Source organism: Otolemur garnettii, unplaced genomic scaffold, assembly GCF_000181295.1.
Source record: "Otolemur garnettii isolate 467f Iridium unplaced genomic scaffold, OtoGar3 scaffold00199, whole genome shotgun sequence".
Classification (NCBI taxonomy): Eukaryota; Metazoa; Chordata; class Mammalia; order Primates; family Galagidae; genus Otolemur; species Otolemur garnettii.
The window spans coordinates 341,133-358,517 of record NW_003852594.1 but is presented as its reverse complement, the minus strand read 5'-3'; positions in this window follow the sequence as shown (position 1 = coordinate 358,517).

Genomic DNA, 17,385 nt, shown 5'->3' with positions numbered 1-17,385 from the left:
AAGAAGAAGAAGAAGAACCTCCTGAGTGAGATGCAGACATGGCAAGTGATTCCAATGTGCCACCAAGTTTGAGATGTTGCCCTCAGCCTGTTCCTTTGTGTGCTGAATCCAGGAATGGTGCTCCTTCACTTATTTTCTACATAGACATTGCAGTTTTAAAGGTCAGAAAATTAATCTAGGCCCTAATGAATCCCAGCATTGGTAAGAAATGGGAAACAAAAAAACAGGTCTAATTATCATTGGATATTACTGCAAATAAAAGATCTAATGTGAAAAAAATATGTCTTCATGACTGTACTGTTGAGTTATGTAACGAGACTATGGGGTTGTTATTAACTGATATGCTCACTCAATGGATTATATTGAATAAATATTCTAGAAAAAAGTGAGCAAATCTATTTAACTGACTACTGTATCATGAACTGTTCAATGCAAAAGTATGTTTGATCATAGCTCTCAGCACCAGCCCAGAACAAAAGTGTAATTAGTATTCCAATTGATGGCTGTATTGTTGACGATGAATTAGCAATGCTAATTTAATTACTGAATCAGTAACAGCTATGGAAAATAGCCACAAATGGACACACTATTTTCAATAATTTATAAAAGACATGTTTGATGTATATGCTAAGTAATCTGCATTTTTCTCCTCACTGTTGCCTATTCTGAAGTGTTCTCTGAGGAGTGATTTTGCATAACTTCACTTACTCCACGGGGAACTTTTTCATGACAATTGGAATATAAGAATTTTTCTTTCTTTCTTTTTTTTTTTTGTCTCTCTCCATTGAAATTTACATGTATAGTATATGTAAAAATATATGAATTTTAAGATTTGATATTTTTGAAGAGTTGAAAATGTCTATCATTTAACAACTACATAACTTTATAATATGATGTAGCTGTGATATTAGTCACCTCTTGTTATTTTATTTTCTTGAGACAGTCTCACTCTTCCCCCACCCTTGGAGTACATCAGCAGAGTTCACTGGTGCTTCAAACTCCCAGGCTCAAGCAATCCTCCATCTTCCTGCCTCAGCTCCTGAGTAGCTGGTGCTACATGCCCACACCACCACACCCAGCTAATTGGTTCTATATTTTAATGGACACGTGGGGTCTCAGTCTTGCTCAGGCTAGTCTCAAACTCCCAGAGTGCTAGAGATACTGGCATAAACCACACTCTCAGCCCTGTGTCCTAATAAAAAGTAATTTCTACAGAAGAAATTTGACTAACTTAGAGCTCTAGTGCCTATGGCACAAGACCATTGCTTTGGCTGACAAGACTATGCCTTCATTTCCCCCTTTAATCCAGGATGTCACGTTTTCTTCATGGTCTCCTTATACATAGTTAACTTTTTAACAGTCTCAGCAGAGTTTCAAATCCATGGAAGTTTAACCCTAGAGTCATGTCCAGCTCCTCACTACTGACTAGATGTAGGTTCGTACTCTTCTGTGTGCATGGGTTGGAACCGGACACTGCCATGGCATCGCTATCTGTAGCATTAGCACCTTTCCAATTAACTCTGCTTTCCCTGATACCTCGGTGTCTTTCCCTCTCTCTACATGCATTCCCCAGGTGGGCTCATGAGTGTCATATTCATCTCTATCTAGCAGGATTCATTTCTGTGCCTTGGATTTGGCTAAATGTTGACATGTCTTGGTAATTAATCTTCAAACAAATCTGTGAGATAATAGCTGTTATTCTCATTTTTCAACATGCAGAAGCATACAGAGATTCTTCATGAACTTATATAAATTCTCTGAACACAGAAATATGATGAACCCGGAACTTCCAACCCCAAGTCCAGTGTTATTCAATTGCATCCCAATTAGAAGAGATCTGATTGTTCAATTAAGGAACAGTTTTCTCCACCATTCATTTTAAAGTGTTAAAAACTTGATTTTAAAAGTCCCCATCAATTAGAATAATGTTATCAGCTTTAATTCTCATTTCTAGATATTTATTGCCTTTTTCTTTACAAAGAGAAGACATCATTCTTTAACACCATTAGCCAAAGGGGAATGCCTCTTTTCCTTGCTCTCGTACTTCTGCTTTCTGGCAACTTTTTTCTGGAAATGTTCTTTATCGGGTTTTTGGTCACCTTTGTTAATCTACTAAAGGCATGGACTCAGAAGTCAGTCAGACCAAATTCAAGTTTCACTACATCCTGCTTCAGTGACCTTAATCAAGATGTCCTTAACCTCTTGTCTCAATGTTCTCATTTGTAAAATAGAGTTAAAACTATAGTCCAGTTTATTGATGAGTAAAAAGCGCTAGATATGATAATACATTAAAGAACTTGTCACAGGTGCAAAATAGTAACAGTAGTAGTAAGAAAACTTGAATGTTCATTAAATGGGCTTTGGATGAATTTGTTTTCAGAAAATCAACATATCACTTTGCCCTGCTAACTTTAACTGTAAGACTGTACAATTTAATACTCATGTTCTCTTCCCTTCCCTTTCTAGACTAGATCCAGAGGGAGAGAAAGCAAGAGGCACTGGTACTAAAGCCTCTTAGAAGAGGCTTTGACTATAATCTAAAAACTTCCCTTGCTTGAACTCTTGGAAACACTCACTGGTAGATTATTACCCTGGAAGTGCCTATCATAGTACGTGGGGACAATATATTTCCTGGAAAACAGTCCTTAGGCCTGAGTAATTTGTGGTCTAAGATCTGTGATTATCTTGCTATATCCTTGTGGCAATGATTAGCTGAGTGTTTCTTTTGGCATAGTTGTGAGCAAATTTGTATTCAGCATAAAGCCACCTGCTTTAACTCTTGATATGTATGAGTATGTTCTTAATAATTTTACACATCAAGTTATGGCTCAATACCAAAAAAAATAAGAAAAATGAAAGGGAAAATGAGAAGTAATCAAAGTTAAACATTTTTGTCATGATGATAACAATAATGGTAGTAGGGGTATTCTTGATATTTGTCAAAGAAACTTACATTTTTCAAGTGTATACTATGGATCATTCACTTGCTAAATTTTTTAACATAGATAACGTTTACAAGGTCCTTATGAGAGTATTCTATATTTCCCACCATACAGACAAAGAAACAGGTTAGAAGGATTAAGAAACCACACACCAAACAGATCATTACTTATACCTAGTAGGTACTAGAACTGAGATCTTTTGGTTCAATTATAAAGTCAATATTTCAATACTGTCTAAGGCTAACGGCTCCAGTTCCAGGTCCTGGTTATGCAGATCATGTAGCTCCCTTTTAGGCAAGGAATCACTCCATCTACTTCATCTCCTTTGGAAGCCTGGAGGAAAGTTAATAGAGTGCAATCTCACATTGACTTCCTTATTAAAAATAAGCCCAGTCAGGATCTATGGTATACACTCCAAATTGGATGGATAACGATACCACTTTGTACAACATCAGGAGCATTCACCATCGAGTATATAAGAGTATTTCACAAATAACTGTCTACTATCAACCAAGATTATAGCATTTTATCTCCCCAGACCCACAGAGAACACTTACATCTACCAGGATATAAGTGCTTTACGTTAACATTAAAGGCAATAGTTAGTTCTGTTCTTTAAAAGTATCCCTAGGTACATCGTCTTTCAAGTGACTGTTAATATTCCTAGTACCTTGTATTTTTAATGCTGCCTTTAGTTACAAGTTATTAGATAAGACTGGAGATTTTTCTGCTTTCTCTCAACAAAAATGAAATAAAATAAAAAACAAAACAGTATCTTCGCTACTGTAGAAGAAATATCTGACATTAAAAGCACAGTACTTGTTTGTGGTTAATAACAATTTCTAAAACCTTGTATGCTAATACACTTTCTCAGTATTTTAAAGTAATTGCTTTAGTCACATTAATTAATGAGTCTGATAGCTTGTAAGAACAATTTTCAATATTTGCAAAGAAAAAAGAGTCACCATCATGTAAATTGTGAGACGTAGTTAGTAATGGGCTCCTCTCTCACTTCCATTGAAGCACTTGAGCCCTACACATGGTCTGAATCAGGGTCTTCCCCAAGTGAAGTGCCAATGGGAGGTTCAGTACTGATGTAGAAAGCTTCTAGAATGCTGGGCTGTTTTCAGAGAGCCTCAGAAAGCATAATTCTTCAAATTAAAATTGCACCAAGTTGATTGTGTTTTCTCTGTTTTTATTTTATTCACATTATTCAATACTCAGTCTATCATCAGGCTATTTGCTAAGTGTTTTAAATTGGTCATCAAACTTTGACTTCTCCTATTAAGAACATTAGAGTAAATAACTTGGCTTGAAAGAGTAGTGGGCAGAAGATTTAAGCTTTGATCCTATCACTGCATTGCCTCTTGTAGCTGTCATGCCCTTCTGTGTCTCAGATCAAGATATGCAACGTGTGCAAGGAAGTACTATACATCCTTAGCATCATAGGTCCAAATTCTAAGGCAACAGTCATTTGAAAAACGTTTACTTACATCTGACCTGTAATTTGACTGTTCCTAATTGATCACTCATTTATTACAATGGACATCTAAGGATGCCACCCATTGGTAGTGTTTCCTCAAGCCAAGTTAATACCAAGATGTAGAGTCTCCATCTTTTTAATGTCTGAATAGTATTCCATTTTATACATATACGACAGGTGGACATTTAGGTTGTTTCCACATTCTGGTGATTGTAAATTGAGCTGCAATAAATAGCCTAGTGTAAATGTTCTTATGATAAAATGATTTGTTTTTCTGAGTAGATGTCTAGTAATGGAATTGCAGGATCAAATGGGAGGTGTAATTTGAGTTCTTTGAGGATTCTCCATACTTCCTTCCAAAAGGTTGTATTAGTTTGCAGTCCCACCTACAGTGTAAGAGTGTTCTCCTCTATCCATATCCATGCCAGCATCTGCAGCTTTGAGCCTTTGTGAGATGGGCCATTCTCATTGAGGTTAGGTGATATCTCAGGGTGGTTTTGATTTGCATTTCTCTGATGATTGGGGATGATGAGCATTTTTTCAAATGTTTGTTAGCCATTCATCAGTCTTCATCAGAGAAAGTTCTATTCATATCTGTTGCCCAGAAGTAGATGGGATTATTTACTCCCATTTTGTTGATTAATTTGAGTTCTCTGTAGATTCTAGTCATCAAACCTTTGTCAGATTGATACCCTGCAAATATCTTTTCCCAATTCTGAAAATTGTCTTTTTGTATCTTTAGCTGTGCAGAAGCTTTACAGCTTAATTAAGTAACATTTGTTAATTTTTGTCGTTGTTGCGATAGCCACTGAAGTCTTTGTCATAAAATGTTTCCCCAGTCTGACATTGTCAAGGGTTTTCCCCACACTTTCTTTTAGGATTTTTATAATTTCATGTCTTATGTTTAAGTCTTTTATCCATACTGAATCAATTTTTGTAAAAGATTAAAGGTGTGGTTCGAGTTTCAGTCTTTTCCATGTGGTTATCCAGTTTTCCCAGCACCATTTGTTGAACAGGGATTCTTTTCCCCAGTGCTTTTGTTTGGTTTAGCAAAGATCAGATGGCAAGTAGAGACTGGGTTCATCTCTTGGTTTTCTATTCTATTCCATATAATCTATGTCTCTATTAAAGAATAATTTTTAATTATCTTTCCTTTGCATTTAAGAATGTGTCTGACAATAGCATAAGCCTAATCCAAACTAGCTAGGTCTAAATCACAAAAGCAGATATCGTGCCCTGTTTTTCAGAATAATGTTAAAGTCATTCATTTATCTGGAGAACAGTGGTAAAAAATGAGATGGAACACTGAACCAGAATATGCAGCAATGCTATGAAGGAGGCAAAGATACATGTAAGACAAGTATGTTCCAAGAGACTTACCTGCAGAAGAGCAAATACTGAAAACCCTGGAGTAAGTTCTGGGCCCACAGATGTGGTAGGACTTCAGTGGATCTGCAAGCTTGGTTCCTGGTGGGCTCGATGTTACTTGCTCAAGCCACAATGCCATACATAATATTCTAGCAGGAATTCAGTAAATGTTTATGGAAAGATGATACCACCAGTTTAGTACAAATGTTTCACAAGTACTGGACACCAGGTTCACAATCAGAAGGAGAAAAAAAAGAAATTATGCATTTCATACACACATGGAAGAAAGCTGCATATATAAGTATATTGAGGAGAACAAAACTAAATCCAAATGTATATTTCAATGACCACCTTTAATGTCTAGGAAAAAAAATATTTATAGTCAGTGGAATAAATGAAAGCTTGTTTTACTGCACAGCTTGTTCAGTTCAGTTCTGCTTTCTGGGAACATTTACTATGTGAGAAAGGTTAATAAGCTCCCCTGGTAGTAGTCAGGGCATACACACTAGAGTGGAGGAAGAATGAATTCTTATTTCCACCCAATCTGTTTTTTTCTTTTTGCTCTAATGAGACATGCCAAGTGCTCCTATTATAGTAATTTACCATAATATATATGGCGAGATGACCCTGACACCAGACAAAGTAATGAATGTGTCTATTTTTCAAATAATTGAAAAACAGACACTGAAACATTTTCTTTAGAAATGGACCATTGATTGTCTACACAGCACACTGACTAGTGGAACACTTAAGGGACAATGCCACCTGTATTTATATATTTCTGGACAGGTACAGCTGACAGTATAAACTCATTTTATGGGAGTGCTAAAACAGCTGCAGGAAAGAGATAAAGACATTTTATCATTTTAATTTGCTATCACCTAAACATAATGGCAGTGGAACAAAATTGCCTGGGATTATTGAAAATAATCTGTCATCAGAAGTGATGATGTTTACCAAAGCAGTTTCCACAGCAAACTTTAGTCTGTTCTTAGCTTTGAAAAATAAAAACCTACTTCATGCCACGTGAAAATGCCCTTAGTTATACCTGTGTTAATAAATAACAACAAACACAACAAAGCTGATTTTTAGATAAGGAATATTACTCTTGTGAATAGCAATAATTAATCTGGAAAGTTGGATCAAAAGAAAATATATACAGACTATTTGATTTAATAGAATTTGCCCTTAAAGCCATTTATACTCAAGTTTAAAAAGCACCTTAATTCTTATTCACCAAAAAAACTTCTTTATGCAATTCTTATTATTTGTCAGAAAAATAATAACCTCAATAAACTCAATTAAGAGAAAAATTTATTCCCAGGGCCTTATTATAATTTTCAAGCCAAGTCATTTTTGTGTTGTCTATCATATTAAACAAATAAATACCTTAAGTGGTCAGAAAAAGACTATTAGTCGTGGTGGCAACATGAAAATGAGTTTAACTTCCTCAGGGGCTCATGCCAGGTGGAGTAAGGGGAGATTACAGTTTGTCTTTTTGTATTAGAAGGACCTTTGTTGACATAGATCTCAGAACCTAAAGACACACAGCCCTGATTCATACCCATTAAAAATCTGTGGCTCTCCTGTAAAAAAGTTACCCTACTCTGTCCGGGATAAGTTATTATTTTTCCTTGGAATAACAACAGAACCTATTATTTGAACAATTAAAACTTTTTATTATCATATATTTTCATAGTCATTGAACTGAACAAGATGTTCAGGAGAAGGGCTGCTGGAAATGACATTGTTGGGTAAATATGTACCTGACATTGCTTAAAGACAAAGAGCTAACGTGAGCAGACCTGGGAACTGCGAAATTTTCATCTGACTCAAAACCTCTCCAAAATCTCTCCATTGTTACATTGCTGTGTCAGGTGCCCAAATAGATTTATAAACAATCTGAAATGAAGAATAGGGTTTGACATATGTCTCTGTACCCAGTGCTAACTACATAACTGTATATAATCTAAGCCATTCAGTAGAGGTTTAGCTGTTAAGGAAAAAAAAAAGAAAAGAGAGGAGAGGAGAGGAGAGGAGAAAAGAGGAGAGGAGAGAAGAGGAGAGGAAAGGACAGGAGAAGGGAAGGGAGGGAAGTGGAGGGGAGAGGAGTGAAAGAGAGTAGAGGAGGGAAAAGAAAAACGCACCTTACGCTAAAATGAGGCTGAAAGCAATAATTGGAAAATTTGACTTTGTAGCATTTTAGATTTCAAAGTATATTGAAAATTATCTAATTTAAATATCTGACTTTATGCTTAGTTAAAAATTATTGTAACAAAGTAATATAAGTGCATAGTCTAAAAAGTCAAGTTATAAATGTTTATAACAAAAATGTTAATGTCCTTCCCCATCACCGCTACCCAGTGGTTCTCAACCAGGCATAAACTGGCCACCCAAAAGATTTCAGGCAATGTCCAGAAACATTTTAAGCTGAAACAATTTGGCAGATGAGGTTGCTCCTGACATCTAGTGGGGTAGGGGCGTGAGGTCCTGCTAAGCATCTCAAAGAACACAGGACAGATACCCACAACGGATTTTAAATAGTTTCAGCATAGGGGAGCTCTGCCACGTAACTCTCCATAGAGGCAGCAGTAATCCACATTTTTAAGCTGTTTTTTTTTTCCCCCTAAGGAACATATTTCTAAGGAACATGCATACCCTGCTATCTTTTGCATTGCCAATATATTGCCCATTGACTAAATTATGAAAATAAAATTCAGTTCTCTTTTGCTACCATTTTCTCTGCTTTTTTACTATTCTCCTGAAATACTTATATTCAAATTGTTAGTTAAGTATGTATATACACATAAATACACATATATACAGATACTCACACCTGAGCAGATTTCCTATGGTTTTGAGTGTTTAACTTTTCATATTTCACTTTTCATTTGTTCAGGTTTCTTTGTACCTGTTGCTAATTATTCATAGACCTTCCTAAGATCTCAAAGCAAAATGCTACCCAAGGTTAGTTGCATCATTTATGCTATTAGTTCAATTTGTTTAAAGATATTTCCTCTGAAACTTCCATTCTCTTGCTATCTGCACTGGCAGATAATTCTAATTCTCCTGCACAGCCATTACGTGGCAATTTACACCTGCCTGGATCCCAGGAATTTCCTCTGTCTTCCTTCTTGCTTGATTGATACTATATCTCCTTTCTTGGTTCACTCCCTCGTTTTGATGGAACTCCCTGCTCCAATAGGTACATTAGGTTCAAAAGTCAGAGCAATGTCAGAAGTCTTGGTTATTTTTCCCTCCACAGGACAGAGTTTTGAATGTTAACTCGCTGTCTCTAATCCCAATGCTATATATTGAAGTTATGCGGACACCAATTAACTCAGGATCTCTGGGTGTGGGACTCAGGTGTAAGAAGTCTCTGGACTCCTCAGATGCTTCCAATGTACAGCCAGGCTTATGAAACCCTGATTAACTTTCTTCTTAAAAAAAGTCTACCTTGTACTAGTAAATCCAGAAGTAGCTGTTGCTGTCCCTTCCCGAGCAATTGTTTATCAAGTTATGTGGTGATGTCCTTCAGTTTTCCCCACAAATCATTTAGTATTTGTTTTTATAAAGTCTGATGAATCAATCACTATTCATTTCTGTCTTGCATCTTCCAATATTTTGTTCTTGATTTATCTTTTGTTGTTCTATAAATTTTTTCATTGCTTTGTCTTGACAATAAAAATGCCATTTCTATTAGTTTTGGCGATTTAGGGAAAGCTAAAGGTCTTTGTGTAATATACCACCTCTATTCAGAACTTGGATCTGAAATCCAAAAGGTCCAGTGACTCGTCCTAGGCCACAAAGTAGCATGGTCAGGACTAAAAACCAGATTTCCTATTATTTAGTTTAGCACCTTTTAATATTCCCACTAACCATGAGTCTTAAGTTTTTTTTTTTTTCAAAAAAATATACTGCTGACTCCTAAACTTGTATCTTTTCCACAACCACAAAATTCATGCATTCAAATAGTCAGCAGTTCTATATTTGTTGCTTAATCTGTTCAAGGCATGATTAGACAATGGGATTCAAACAGAAAACTAGGCCAAAATTTCCTGGTTCAAGCTTTCAATCTAGTAAGGAAATATATAATATTTAACTAATAAGTAAATGTGCATATTCAAATAGTCATGAAAGTACAGCAAATTTTATATACATCTCAAAAATATATATACTAGTACATCAAGAACTGAATGCTAAAAATACTGTATTTCTATTTTTATCTCATTCTAAAAATTTCTAAAATTTCTTCATTGACCATTCACCAAAGAAAGCAAAACAAAACATCCACAGAAATCACTGGGTGGTCTTTCAAGGTATCACATCCTTCATGTACCATACCCAGTCTATAATTCCTGAAGACTTCTAAGCCACTCTTCTTTTTTCTATTTATTTCCATTGTGTCTGTCCTGTTTCAACTTGTTGTTATTTCTTAATTAAACTATTATTATTATATAATAGAATGTTCACCTGTTTCCAAAGTTAAACACTTTTGTTTCTTCATTTCTTGGTCACAGTCTTTCAATACACACATATAGGATATGACTGCTCTACTTAAAGAAATGCAGTACCTCCCTGATACCTCCAGAACAAAGACAAAGCTGTTCACTGAATCATATTTAGCCTTCTGTGTTGAGATTCCTAGCGAATAGGTTCACTAGCCTCTTTAGGAACCTATGAAATCCTTTTAGGAATAGTCACAATGATTGGACTAGTGTTGAAAGCATTGATTGGGGGACACAGAGATTAGATATGTAGGGTGGGCCTTTATGAACAAGAATTGTGCATGCCATGCAACCCTTCAAAGTCTCAGCAATGATACGGGAAAACACCACCTTCAAATTTATCTGAGCCTAGAACCAGCTTTATGTAACCTCAAAACAAAATATTGTAGATTATTTTCATATAAATTTAATTTTCTTAGAATGAAACTACAAATAAATTGAGACAACATATTTAGCTATATTTAGAATCTCACCAAGAGTCATTCACCATTTTTAAAAATTATAGAAGTTTGGCAATTCCTCTAACAGTGTTTGCATTGCCAATACCAGATGGGTACCAACTGGTATTGCAGACTGCATTATTGCTCTACAGATTGGAGCAGTCATCTGACTTCGTGATTATATTGTCTAGTGAGGTCTTTCTCAATCATGTATTGATAGAGGCTGAGTCCTTTGGAAAATAGATTCAACATTCTGATAGTTGAGTCCAGGAGGATTATTGGTAGTACTCCCAGGAACAAATCTGAAGGGTAAAGGAGGTAGATTGAGCAAAGGTAGAAGTCAAAGTGAACAGGGATATTGCAACAGAAGACTCAGCTGACTTTACTAGGAGCTCAGAGGCTAGCAGTAAAGGACGGGGCTCACCTTAAGGAAGGGGCTACTTAAACTGTTTCTTAAATCCATATTGCATATTGTTTTCTGTGTTACATTTTGAATTAATTTTTATATATGGTATAAGGTATACATCAAGCTTTTTTTTTATGGAGCTCCAATTATTCCCATTATTTGATTAAAAACCAATTTTCCACTGAATTGTCTTCACGTATTTTGCAAAAATCCATTGTCTTTATATCTGTGTTTCTTTTTTGCCTCTCTATCCTTCCTACTCCATTTATTTGTCTGGTTTATTTTTGTTTTTTTTTTTTTGTTTTTTTTTTGAGACGGGGCCTCAAGCTATCCCCCTGGGTAGAGTGCCATGGTATCACAGCTCATAGCAACCTCCAACTCCTGGGCTCAAGCGAGTCTCCTGCCTCATATTTGTCTGTTTTTATATCCATGTTATATTACCTTGGTTACTTTCATCTAAGACTTGAAATCAGGAGACATGAATCCTTTGTTGTTTTTAAACGCTGTTTTGGTATTTAATTGTTTTAGTGTTTTCTTATATATATTTATATATAAATTTCTTTTATATTTTACAATAAGCTTGTCAATTTCCAAAATGACTTTGGGATTTTAATTGGTAGTGCATTGAATCTACAAATGAATTTGGGGATAACTTAATAATCTTAGGTCATTATACCCACAGACGTAGTATATCACTGTTCAGGGTTTCTTAGTTACTCTCAGCATGCTTTGTGAGGTTTAGTGCACATGTTATTTTATTTTTTGGAATATTTATTCCTGTGTATTTCATATCTGCTTTCTCTACTTGTTTATTGCTAGAATATAGAAAAGCAGCTCCTGTTGCATGCTGATCATCCATCCTGCAGCATTGTCAAACATATCTAGTCACTTTGTTTAAGAGTCCATGGGATTTTCTACATATGTCATCATGTCTTCAGCAAATAAAGATTATTTTTCTTCTCTTTCATTTTGGATGTCTTTTACTTCTTTTGAAACAAATCGATGATGAACAAATAATATTTGTAACTTATTAAACCTCTTGAATGTTTTGGATGAGGAAAAGTGGCTTCTTTATCTTTTAGACTAGAGCTCAAGGACTAGCTGTTTCACCAAAACGTAAACATATCACCAAATACAATGTCGTACAGAAGTTGGTCATTGATTCAAGAGTTAAATTCAAGTCAAGTTTGTCAGGATTAATCTAGGGACCAACATTTGACTAATACTCCAAACTAGAAAATTAAAAGATATTCTTGGCTCGGCGCCTATAGCTCAACCGGCTAAGGTGCCAGCCACGTACACCTAAGGCGGCGGGTTCGAATCCCCAGCCCGGACCCGCCAAACAACAATGACGGCTGCAACCAAAAAATAGCCGGGGGTTGTGGCGGGCGTCTGTGGTCCCAGCTACTTGGGAGGCGGAGGCAGGAGACTCGCTTGAGCCCAGGAGTTGGAGGTTGCTGTGAGCTGTAATGCCACGGCACTCTACCCAGGGGGACAGCTTGAGGCTCTGTCTCAAAAAAAAAAAAAAAAAGATATTCTTTCTTCTCTCCTGTGGTCACAAAATTCTGTGTGTCCTAATTTTCTCACTCCAAACTCTATACCTATCTCCATTGACAATAGCTCCATTTGGACCTAGAGTGTCTGCAGTCTGAGTGATTCCAGCGGTATCTGAAATGCTATCTGTGTTCTCTCCCAGGTAACATGAGGTTTTTCACCGTTCTAGTCTCTTCACCTTAAACCTCTTTACCCAGTGATTCAAGGATGAAATCAATACCAGTTTATTGTTGCAGTCTCTGTCCTACCGCAAAGCCCAGAAGAGTTGACTATTTTGTGTTAGCTGTACAATTTAATACATTCCTTTATTATAAGCACTTATCGCATTGTATTATTTGTATTGTCCCTGGCTCTTCCAAAGGGCAGCCATGAGGTCTATCAGCTCTCTGAATTCAAAAGCTTTGGTCAATGCCTGGAACATCGCAGAGAGTGTTGGATGAACTGAATTGAATTCCAGGTTGTGAGTAGCAGTATCTTAAATGTCTCAGTTCACTCTACCCATCAGGAGTGGAAAACGTGACTGGAACTGACATGCTGTAGTCTTGTCACTCACTTCCCCTGCCATTCCCAGCCAGGAGATGTGAGTGCAAAGATGTGTGAAATTAAAAAATTCATAGACCAGAGATTTCAAGAGTATGGGCCATTTGATTATTTTTATTCCAGCAATCTTACCACCCTAGTTCATAACAAGGCAACTATTCAGCCAAATTAAAAAGAACAGGGAAAAAAGGGTTAGTGTTCAGGAATAGAAAACTGAAAGATAAACTCTGTCGGTTTTCTTGGAAGATATTCACCAAACTCTCATTAACAGAAAAACATTGAGAATTTTGAACCTTATGCCAAAATGTTTGGAGTGGTTGTGAATAAATCACTTTGTTTCAGTTTACAAACATCTCCGATAGTAAAACACCTCCAATATGTAATACAGGATTTTTTTCTAATTGGCTTTTTTTAAAAACCAATCACTATAGCCAAAGTAAAAACTAAATCATTATGAGTTTCTTAAAGCATCACAATATCATTACTCTTAGTAAATATTTAAAAAAATTAAAAATAAGTCTATAAAATGACCTTTTGCATTGTTTAAGCACTTTATTAGTATCTCAAATCCAATTTGAAAGCAGTTTTTTCATGTAATACTTTCTCATGTGAATTTTAATTTCTTCTCTAGCTTCCATAATTATCCCAAGAATGGTTTAAAAAGATTGGAGTTGATATCTTGTGTTTTTAATGTAAATCGTTTGTTTCCATATGATGATTTTATTAATGTGATAAAGCACCACTGAATATTTTAGTGGGTTATTTTTGCTTTTAAAATAATTTGGATTTTTTTTTCATATAGGGCATATTCCCACAAGTTAATTATTCTACCAAAGGATATGAACATGTGTTTGGCTCACGATACATTTTGCCAAATATTTTGAAAAAAAATAGTGCCAATTTATTCTGATTTTCAAAAACCTCAGCATTTCATATCCACTGGGCTTGGTCCCATAGTGCTCTGTTAAGAACCATGCCTTTGATTCCTGGGACTACTGCCGAGATCCCAAACTGCTTCCACTGGGTGCAGATTCACAGATCAGCATCTAAAAGGGCCTCCACTGTCACTGTCATCTCTCCCACTATTGTTTCTGGTGCCACCACTTTTGCCTGCCCCAGCCCAGCAGTTTCATTACAGAGACTCTGCTAGGAGAAGGATTTCATCTTTTGCCACAGGTTATTTCAAAGGTAGTGGGCTGGTGAAAATATGTCTGGCTTTGACCTGGTTTGATCCAGCGACTATGATATTTATCCTTGATTAATTTTCTGGACATGCATAATGCTACAGTTACACCAGTCAGAAAGATTCAATCCTATATTACATTCTGCCAGATAAGGAACTTACAACCAGTTGTCTGTCTCTCTCTCTCTTTTCTTCCTTCTATTCTTCCTTCCTTCTTTCCTTTCTTCTTCTTCCTTCTTTGCTTCCTTTCTCCCAGGCACATGGGTGCCTAGATTCAGGGTTAGTAATTGATTTTTTCTTGGACAGGTCTTGATAGCATTTTAGCATTTGTGGTACATGCAATCTCATTTGTAATTGCAATATTCTACTTCTGAGGTGTAAAAGGAACCAGAGAGAACATTTAAATGAGGAAGTTTGGGCCTGGGGTGGTGGCTCATTCCTGTAATCCTAACACTCTGGGAGGCTGAGATGAGATAATCACTTAAACTGAGAAGTTGGAGAGACCAGCCTGAGCAAGAGCAAGACTCCACCTCCACTAAGCATAGAAAAACTAGACGGGCATCCTGGTGGGCATCTATAATCCCAGCTACTCCGGAGGCTGAAGCAAGACGATTACTTTACCTTAGAAATTGAGGTTGCTGTGAGCTACAATAATACCACAGCACTCTACCCAGGGTGACAAAGTGAGACTCTGTCTTTAAATAAATAAATAAATAAATGAGTCTGCCTGATTTAGCCAACAGGCTGTAGTTTGCCCATCCTTGGCTTAGAACATTGAATTTACATTTTTGAGCCTTGGTATTGACCTAGTAGTAAAACCGTTATTGTAAAAACTCATCATAACACTTTGAACAGATCCAAAAATTTCTGTTGTGCAAAATATACATTTGTATTATTTTGAGGTTATTGATGTCTGACATAAAACTGAATCATTAGTAGGCACAGGTCTAGGTTCTGCGATTTCTCTGAGCCAATGTCTAATTAATTTACATTAGCTTTAAAAAAAATCTGTGTTCTTATGAATGCTTCACAAATTAGATGGACTAAATCCAGAATCTTACATATGAGGTTATATAATCTGAAAAAGCAATGAGTTTTCACTTGCATTGCATGAGTTAAAAAACACAGTAAGATAATATTTAATTTGACCCAAGTCAAGAGTTGCCATATTCTGAGTTGAAATATGATGTGCTATAGGCAGAACTTTGGAAGGCTCATATTTACAAGGATTCAGTAAGAAATTATTTAAGCTCCCACTTTTAGTGTAGCGCTCCAGACAAGAACAGACTATGGTGGGATTATTGACTATAAGATTACATAAAAGTAAGTTCTTCCTGTCTTCAAATGAAATCAAACACTAAAATAATTTTATTTTTGCAAAATATCCTTACAAAGTTTTCACAGTTGACTGACCCACGTTGAGAAACTTGTGTATAAATCAGTTACGCTCTCCGGTTTTTGAATTCACAATCCAACATTATCTACCTCTGTTTAAATGCAGTCAATTCACTGTGGTTATAGTGCTCATGTTTCAGAAAATAGAGTTGTTATTCCTGCCTTTCAGACATGACAAAACAGTAAGAAAGATCTAAGGAAGAGATAATTACCAAAGCCATAAAATGATGTATATTTTATTATGAAACAGGAACAATATCTATGTGGCATTTCATGCTATAAGCTAAGTCACTTCTCAAACATTCAGCAGATAAGTCTCGTTAAATAATTATAATTCAAGAAAGAAAATAACCCATGCTTTTAAAAGGGAATTTATAAAGAAATACAATTACACAAAATATGAATGAAAAGACAGTCAACCATAGAGAAGAATCTTATATAAAACATAAGGAATGTAGAATGAGAGAAAATATAAAAACAAAACAAAAGAAAACCATAAACCTTTAGAATGCCTCCTGAAGTTATGAAGGATAAGGGTCCTATCATTTTTGTCCTAGGCTACAGTCATCTATATTTTCCCAATCTTTTTTTTCGAATCATATTTCTCATTGTTCAGAGCAGCAGATTCACATGCCCATTAAGCCTTACTTTATTAAAAAGATGTATTAGGAATATGAATATAAGCCATGCTGAGGAGCAGTTTATGGTCTATCTGGAATTAAAGTGCTGTAAGAGATGGAATGAGCATTTGGCCGGTCTTTTTTAGTAATGCTATAGAGGCAACTTTAAGTGTCATGGGTGGGAAATTATAAGCATGTGCAGAGAAAAGTGCTGTTAAGATGAATAAAAATCCCACTTCTAGATGAAGTCTTACTCATCTACACCTTCTTTGATTTCTCAGTATATGTTCAATGAGGTATTCTAGAAATCTGAGAGGCTAAAGGACAAGCATGTGAAGATAACTCTACAGACCAGGAATTTATGCCTTCGTAGTCCACATTCTGGAATTCTTAAAATAAACCATCTGTTACCCTAATAGCAAAGAAATGGAGAAGACTCAGGCTTCTCAGACTGTATATTATGGTCCTCTAAACTGCAAGGTACCACTCAACCTAAGCTTATCAGGACCTATGGAAAGGGAAAGATTTCACCCAATCCTTCCATTATCTCATCCTTTCTGATTTATTTTAATCAAGAAGTACTATCAACTTCTTTACAACTGACAATATAAGATGAAAATGTAGGTTCCTTTCTTACAATGTTTTAGAAAAACATCAATGTCCCTAAAATGATATTAAGTGCTAGAAAATCAGTTACCATAAACCCTTAGGGAGAGATGATACGGGACATAGCCATTCAATCTCTACATTTATTTAAATTTTGGTGTTTTAATTATTGAACTATTTAACTCTATTATTTTCTTCAGCAACAAAGTAAGGCTATAATAGTACCTCCTTTGCTGAGATGATATAAAAATACGGTCTAGGAAATATTAGATAGAAATAAATACAAGAACTAAGGGAGTACTAAATTTGTCTAGGGGAGTAGGAGTTGGTTATGAAAACC